We start from the raw sequence: 7,702 nt of genomic DNA, 5'->3' as shown, positions 1-7,702 counted from the left end.
TAAATAAAATAAAAATAAATATTGATTTTTTTTTTCTTTTTATTCTCTTATCTCCAACGTATAGGTAGAGTTTTCTTCCGGCCGTAGTAGAGGATATACCGCATTCATCTCCATGGTGCTATGGGTTTCTTGTTTAGTGAGTTTTATTGCTTTATTATCTTCCTGCGGTGCGCTTGGCGATGGTGGTGGTGGTGGATTCGGCTGTTGTCTTTCAGGTCGCCCCCGTCTTCCCAGATGTAATAAAAGATTTGTAAGAGAATCCCAGATCGCTCCAAGTAGATATATTGACCATCCATATACGGTATGTAAGGCATATCCGTGCACAATTGTGTCTAATATTAACTTGGAAACTCTTGCAATTAGATATGTGCCGAGTAGTCCAGCGCTGATATTGCCGAAAAATAGAAACTTATTCCAGAATTTTTTCCAAGCGGAAGCGGCTATCTTTTCCATTGATGCTTCATCTAATAAATTGGAAATGGAGCCCCCTTGTAGAGAGGTGGATCTTCCCATTACTCCTCTTGCTACGGTGTTGAGTACTGATGGTCGCTCAGCCGGAAACATTATATGATCTCTAAGATCTCTTAACTCTCCTTCAGAATATATGCCACTAGTGGCTAGTGACCCTGGGTTGATGTACTTCCAAGTAGGCTTGGTTAATGGTTTCATAATCGTTGGTGGTAAAGTATCTACCGGATTAGGTATAAATTTGTACCATGAATCTCCTAAGAGGTACATGGCAGGTGCAAATGGATTGCATACAGTTTGTGTTCCGTGTTGTAATATTATATGAGTCTGAGGCGTTAAGAAATGTGTTCGATTTTCTCGGATTACTGGTAATTGATCGTAACATTCTTTTGTTCTTGCGAGTTTTACATCTATTGGTACGCATTTGACTATGTGAATTACTTCCCCTGCTAAAAGAGCCATATATCCAGGTCCTTTCATTAGATGATATGCGAAAATATCAGGTGCTTGAGTAGCTATTGCTAATGCGTTGTGTAACATTCGTTTTTCTAAATTACATTGGTGTAGTAATAAATTTCTATAAAGTTCGTTTATTTGAGTGCGGACATGTTTCTCTACGTATACGAATTTAGAATTCATATAGGTAAAGATATCGAGATTTGAGATTCCAGATTGCTTTTTAAAAACAGTGGTACCGCGTACGGTCTCGAAAATTAATAGTTTAGGATGCTCTGTTGTTATTAATGAATATCCACATGTATTGTATTTTCCTTTGCTAGTCAGTGCGAATACCGTGTCTTGTGTGGTTAAAGAGTAAACTGTTTGCGGATGATCTTTATCTTTATCGACTATTTTGTATGCGTACCCCTCGAATAATATTCCGAAATTGTAAAGTTTGCAAGTATCGGTAGGTACTGGATCCCAATACGTATCTCCTCCTTCTACATCTGTACAGTGTGTGGAGCCAAATTTACATGCTACACCCGACCTGAGCTGTACTCGGTTAGTGTTTATTTTTACGTCTGCTATATAATCTTGTAGTGTAATTCTTACGCTTGCAAGTATTATTACGTCTGTCCATGTTCCATAAGGATCGGAATATGCTCCTCCGATACAGCCTCCGTCGTTGTTCACACTGCCAGCGAGTGTTATTGGACGTGTAGTGGTTTGATTTGATTTTAAGCCAGTTATGTAAGTATTTGCCATTTGATAGGTACCATAATCGTGCATTCTTCTGCATATATCGCGAGGTATTTCTTCTATGTATGAATACTTTCCGTTATATACATCCATGGTGTGAGAGAACATTCCACATTTTTTTATTAATCGGTCAATTTCAACTTTACACTGTATTACTTTTGCAGATTTAATCGTGCATCTTTAGGGTTATCTGGGTTTAAAAGTTTCTTGTTTTTCATAATTTTACAATCTATTTCTTCGATATTTACAGGATTTCTAGATAATGCGTCTGATCCTGCAAGTCCTAAAAATTGTTTAATATTCCTAGGTGTTTTAGGCCTTGGAAATCGTTGTACCGCTTCTAATTGTTTCGCATTTGGTTTTACTCCGACTTTACTGATTACGTGTCCCAGATAAGTTACTTTCGTTTTTAAAAATTCGCATTTGTCTGGCTGTAATTTTAAATTAGCTTCTCGAAGACGTTCCATTAAAGCGTTGTATTTTCTTTCGTGTTCTTCTAAAGACGTTGCATAGATAACAATGTCGTCCATATAAACGAATAATTCTTTACCTTGTAACCCAGTTAATACTAAGTCCATTAGGCGCTGGAAAGTAGCCGGAGCATTTTTTAAACCGAACGGCATTCGATCAAATTCATACTGTCCAAAAGGAGTAGTGAAAGCTGTTTTATGACCATCTTCGCGGTTCATTTTTATTTGATGAAATCCAGATGCTAAATCGCATACTGGAAAATATCGAGCTCCTCCTAATTGGTCTAATATATCAACGATATTTGGTAAAGGATATGCATCTCCGATAGTTTTATCGTTTAAAGCGCGAAAATCTAATACCATTCTCCATCGTTTATTTCCTTTGGAGTCTTCTTTCTTAGGTACAATCCATATAGGCGTGTTATATGGTGATTGTGAGTGTTTTACAATTCCTCCTTCTAACAGTTTTTCTACCTGCTTGTTTATTTCCTCTTTATGATTTTGCGGAAATCGATACTGACGAGTGTATATTGGTTGGTCATCTGTTCCCGACGTCGAGGGGCCGTTGTAGTTTCCCTGATTATTTTCCTTTTTTCGAAAGTTACTGGCATGACGTAATTAACAATTTTCGAGTAGATGACCTTGCTCCTTGCAATAGCGGCAGAATAAAGAATTCCTGGATCCCGTTTGATGGTTTACTTTTGATCGACAATCTTTAGCAGAATTTGGTTGTTAACTTGTTGAGATGTTTGTAAATATTTCTTGCAGTTACTGCCTACGTGCCCTTCTTTATAACAGATTTGACAAATTTCCTTTAGACTGTTAGTTTTCTGTCTACCTGAACTGTTATCTATTCCCTGTCGTAAATCTGTCATTTCTCGGAGCTCTCTCTCTATCTTTAAAGCGTCGGCTGCAGTTTCTTGTACATTTAATAAATTTCTTGCAACTCGTTGTTCAATTTCTGGTTTTAACCCTTTAATAAAGCACTTGCACATGTCCTTTTCTAATGATGCTTTAATATTTTGGTCAGACGACATGTTTCCCGAATTCTATATGTTTCACTGAAAAGCAGGTAAACGACTGAGTCGCTGTTACGCTGGTTATTCAGACGTTCGTTCGGTGGTCCCTTTTCGGTAAGAAAATTTAATTTCTTGTACGCGGGATGGGACCAAGTGCGATCTTTCGACTGGAGAAATGAGTGGGGGGTTTAATAAAGAGTTATTTTGTTTTTATTAACAAAATGTAAATTTATTCATTTTAAAGTAAATGGTGGATATACATGATTATATAAAAAATTAAAATAAAATATGAGTAGGTAAACTAGGCCGTATCTAACTCACGGCTCCATGAATGCGAGAGAAAGGTACCCATAAGAGAAAAAGAGATAGCGTACGCTTGTAGGCAAATGCGGGGGGGAGATCGGGTCGGGGGGAGCCGGGGGGCGGAGAATCAGGGGGATACGTAGGGAGAGGGGGAAGCGTGTCGCCGAGAATGCTCAAGAGATGGCGCTCTGCTCGATCGAGGCCACGCTTCCTCCTCGCCCTACGTACACCCCTGATCCTCCCCACCGGCTCTCCCCTACCCGAACTCCCCCCGCGATTGCTAATAAAGTATTCGCTGTCTCTCGTTCTCCAAGGGTACCTCTCTCTCGCACTCATGGAGCCGTGAGTTAGATACAGCCTACACAATTTCTTTCACTCGCGAGGAAGAGCAACCGACGCGCTCGGCGTATCCGTGATGACTGACCGTTCTACGGTGCGGCTAAGTTATTAAACCCTCTTCTATATTTTCCCGCGCAAAGCGTTTTTCCCGCGCGAAGCGTTTCTCCCGTCGCGACTCGACCTTGACGCGACTCGTTTCTAAGGGGGGGCGACGGCGATCTCTCGCGCTGCTTTTAGCGCGCGATCCGTTATCACGTTTCTTAAGGGATGCGCGTTGCTTCTAGCGCGCGATCCGCGAGCGGATGCCGGGTGTCCGGCGTCGAGGGAGACGGAGGATTATCGGGGAGGGGGGGGGGCAGTCGAACGGAGAGAGGAATGATTAGCGGTGATACGAGCGCGCTTATCGCGTATCGGAGCGAGTTTTTCTTTGTTTTCCGGCGATACGAGTACGCTTATCGCGTTTCGGGGCGAGTTGTTTTCGTTTCTTGGCGATGACGCGCTTCAGGTGACGAGACGCGTCCGAGAGCGAATATTCAGCTTAGTTAATCGGAGCGCGTTATCGTCATTTTTTTCGTTATAAAAGAATGCCGCGACGATCTCGAGATATTAGTACGTTCGAGAATATTCGCGGCGCGATGAAGCGCGCACCGAGCGCTTTATCGAGATTAGCTGGAAAAGTGGTAATATTCGAATTAGAAGTATCGAGGATATACAGAATTTGGAAATACCGAATTGTTTGAAGAAGGAACTAAGCAAATGTTATATAGAAGACTGTCTGTACTGTAGAAAAAAAATCGGCTTCGCGGAAGAGTTCGTGCGAGAGGCGAGCGAGGCGCGATTCGACGAGCCTTTCTCGAATGTCGGAGCCGATGGCTATCTGCTTTATATCGCAATTGGAAACGGTGATACGGAGTTCCAAGATTTTCGTGGGAGGTGAATCACGTCGTGCATTGTTTCTATACATTTGGTTGCCGATTCGAGAACGGAAATTATTTTGAGGAGGACAAGAGATATTGCGTGGAATGCGCGCATAGATCGAGCTTCGTGAGAAGCGTATCGACGCATATGAAAAAATCGGTGTATAGCGAGAGAGTGCCCGCCTGCGATCTTATCGACGAAGTCTTCGACGTGTCGAATAATTGGTGCGACGTCTGCGCGACGAGAGCTTTGTTCTATATCGAGGGTTACGACGAGGAAGAGACGTGGTTTATCAATAAAAGATCTTGGCTTTCGTTAAACGACGAGTGATGAATCGAGAAACGATGGAGGAGCGCGATCTTCTTAATAGCGCGCGGGATGTCTCGACGGTGGACGCGTATCGCGTGTGAATAACGCGTGTTTCTCGTGGGCGGTAGTCGCCGCTTTATATCCGGTCGAGAAAAACACGGAGAGAAGCTCGCGGTATCCTCACTATTCAACGGTGTTAAATCTGGAGGGCGTTGAGTTTCCCATGAGTTTAAACGGAATTACTAGATTCGAGCGTATTAACAACATATCTATTAATGTGTATACCGTTCGGGATAAGGACGGGAAAAGTAGCTGCCGTATCGTTCCTCTGCGTCTCACTTGTGATAAGAAGGACATACTCTTTCACAATTTATCGGGCTACGATGCGCATTTCATTATTAAAGATGTGGCTAACGCTTTTCCCAACAGCATCGAGTTATTGCCGCTAACGAAGGAACGCTCTTTCACGAAGAACATTGAGGATGCGTCGAACGAGGGATGGTTCGGGAAACGCCTGAAATTGCGCTTCGTGGATTCTTTCAAGTTTTTAAGCGCGAGTCTCGAAAAATTGGCGTCGTATCTTGACAAGAGCGAGCTGAAGATCGCGCGTTCGGAATTTTCCAATCTTGACGACGCTGATTATGAGCTTCTCGCGCAAAGAGGTGTGTTTCCTTATGAGATCGATAAAGCTTACTTTCCGAGATATTTTACAGTTTCAAGTTAAAAAACTCACCCTGTATAGCACAGAGAGTATAGTATTCGAACTAGCACACGTAAATGCCCGAAAAACTGAATAATTTATTTCCGCCGACTCATCCGATAACGCTGATAAATAGCGTCCACTATTTAACGTAGGCGACAAATTTGAACCTATAATTATGCACTTGCCTAACACCTCTTTGAGTCCAGCCATTTTTGTCACTCTCTTACGAAATACACGATATCACTATTTTCCGTGGAACGACGAGCGTTACTTCGGACGATGTCGAACTCGAAAATACCTTTTTTACTTCGTCGCGGAGAATTTATTTAAACAAATATCCCAACTTTTTTCAAAAAGGAAAAAGCCGTTGAAAAATTTAAAATTTTTCCTTTCTAGTTAGTTAGATTAGTTTAAAAAAAACGCCATAAAAAAAAGATTCCCGGATTTTAATTTTGGGTGTTTTTTATCTCTTTTGAGAAAAAAGTAAACAAAAAATATTTTATTTTTATTACGTTATTAACAACTATTATTTACTTAATTTTATTACTTTTGTTATAGTGACCCTAAAGTACAAGCTTTGTAGTGAAAAACTTTTTTTTTAAATTTTCGTAGATTGGACAGGATTATGTCAATTAGAAAATTGCCCCTTATTAAATTTTTTACAATATAATCTCTTTACAATATAATCTATAAAAATTTATTACACGGTGATAAACATTTATTTACGCTTTATTGTAACATATTGTAAATGTATTTAGAGAAAAAGTTTAGAGAAGAATTTTTCCCTTATAACGAATCTAATTTCTAGATGATTCTAGATGTTTCTCCGCGTAATTTTTAGTGAGTTGAACAAGATTGAACATGAAAAGTCACGATTTTTCCTGTTATTTAGTTGTCTATGCAAACTTTTCCCCCCACTTTTCTTTATATTTCGATATATAAGCAGCGTGAGAAGATGCAAATCCTTCATTCGAGTTTGCCCGTACGAAGTCTTCATTTCGGCTACGATACAAGAATTCGACATTGTTGTGACTAGTGTTCTCTCAGTTTTATTCAAAAATTGGTAACAATGGCTGCCACGAAAGAAATTTCCAATGATCAAAAGAATCTAACCGATTTTGTTAAATCTACACACGTTTGCGATATTAGCAAATCGAGCAACAAGATCGACATCGATAGAAAAAACGAATAGCGCTATTTATTACTATCGACAACGTATGCCCTTAATTCATCCTGTATTAAGAAGCTACATGTGGGATTGCAAACGACAAACGAAGACTGCTTCGTGCCGATTGTTAAATTAACGGTCAATTATGCGGACGGAATTTGTCTCGATACCGACACCTGGCAGCAATTTCAACTCAACATGGAACAGATGAGACTGTACTTGAGTGAGAATCAAAAAACCAAACCAAGTCTGATTATCATCAACAATATCTCTATCGGCTTCACCACCGGGACGAGGGCTGTGATAGTGGCTTACAAGGAAAATGCGGAACAATCCGCGAGTAATGGTGAGACCGTCTCACTGAGACGGAGGAGCAAGCGCAACCGCCCTTGAAGAAACGAAAAACACACAGTGTCGCTATCGTGATGCAGAAAGCAACTTTTCTCGGCATGGAAAATATTACAAGATGTGTGGATGCTCGATTGTCGCAGCTAGTTTCCATCCCCGACATTTTATTATCAATAAACATGAAATTTTTTCCAACTTTGAAATTACAGAGTATTTTTTCTTTTACCCCTCTCTATTATCTCCTTTACTTCTTTATTAGCGTACATAGAATATTCCATCGTAAATTAATATCAGATGATAGCCGAGCGTTAAACGAGCATCTTATCTCTATCATAAGCATACATAGAGCACCGTCTATAAGCTCGTAAGCAGCGGTGCTCAAAAAACGCTGGCGCGAGCACATCCCCACGAATACGCTTACTAGCATCGTTCCCGCGGCTACTTATCAGCTAATCGG

The sequence above is a fragment of the Formica exsecta genome, unplaced genomic scaffold (genome assembly GCF_003651465.1).
Source record: "Formica exsecta isolate Colony F162 unplaced genomic scaffold, ASM365146v1 scaffold734, whole genome shotgun sequence".
NCBI lineage: Eukaryota > Metazoa > Arthropoda > Insecta > Hymenoptera > Formicidae > Formica > Formica exsecta.
The sequence above is the reverse complement of the archived record's forward strand: the minus strand, read 5'-3'. Positions refer to the sequence as shown.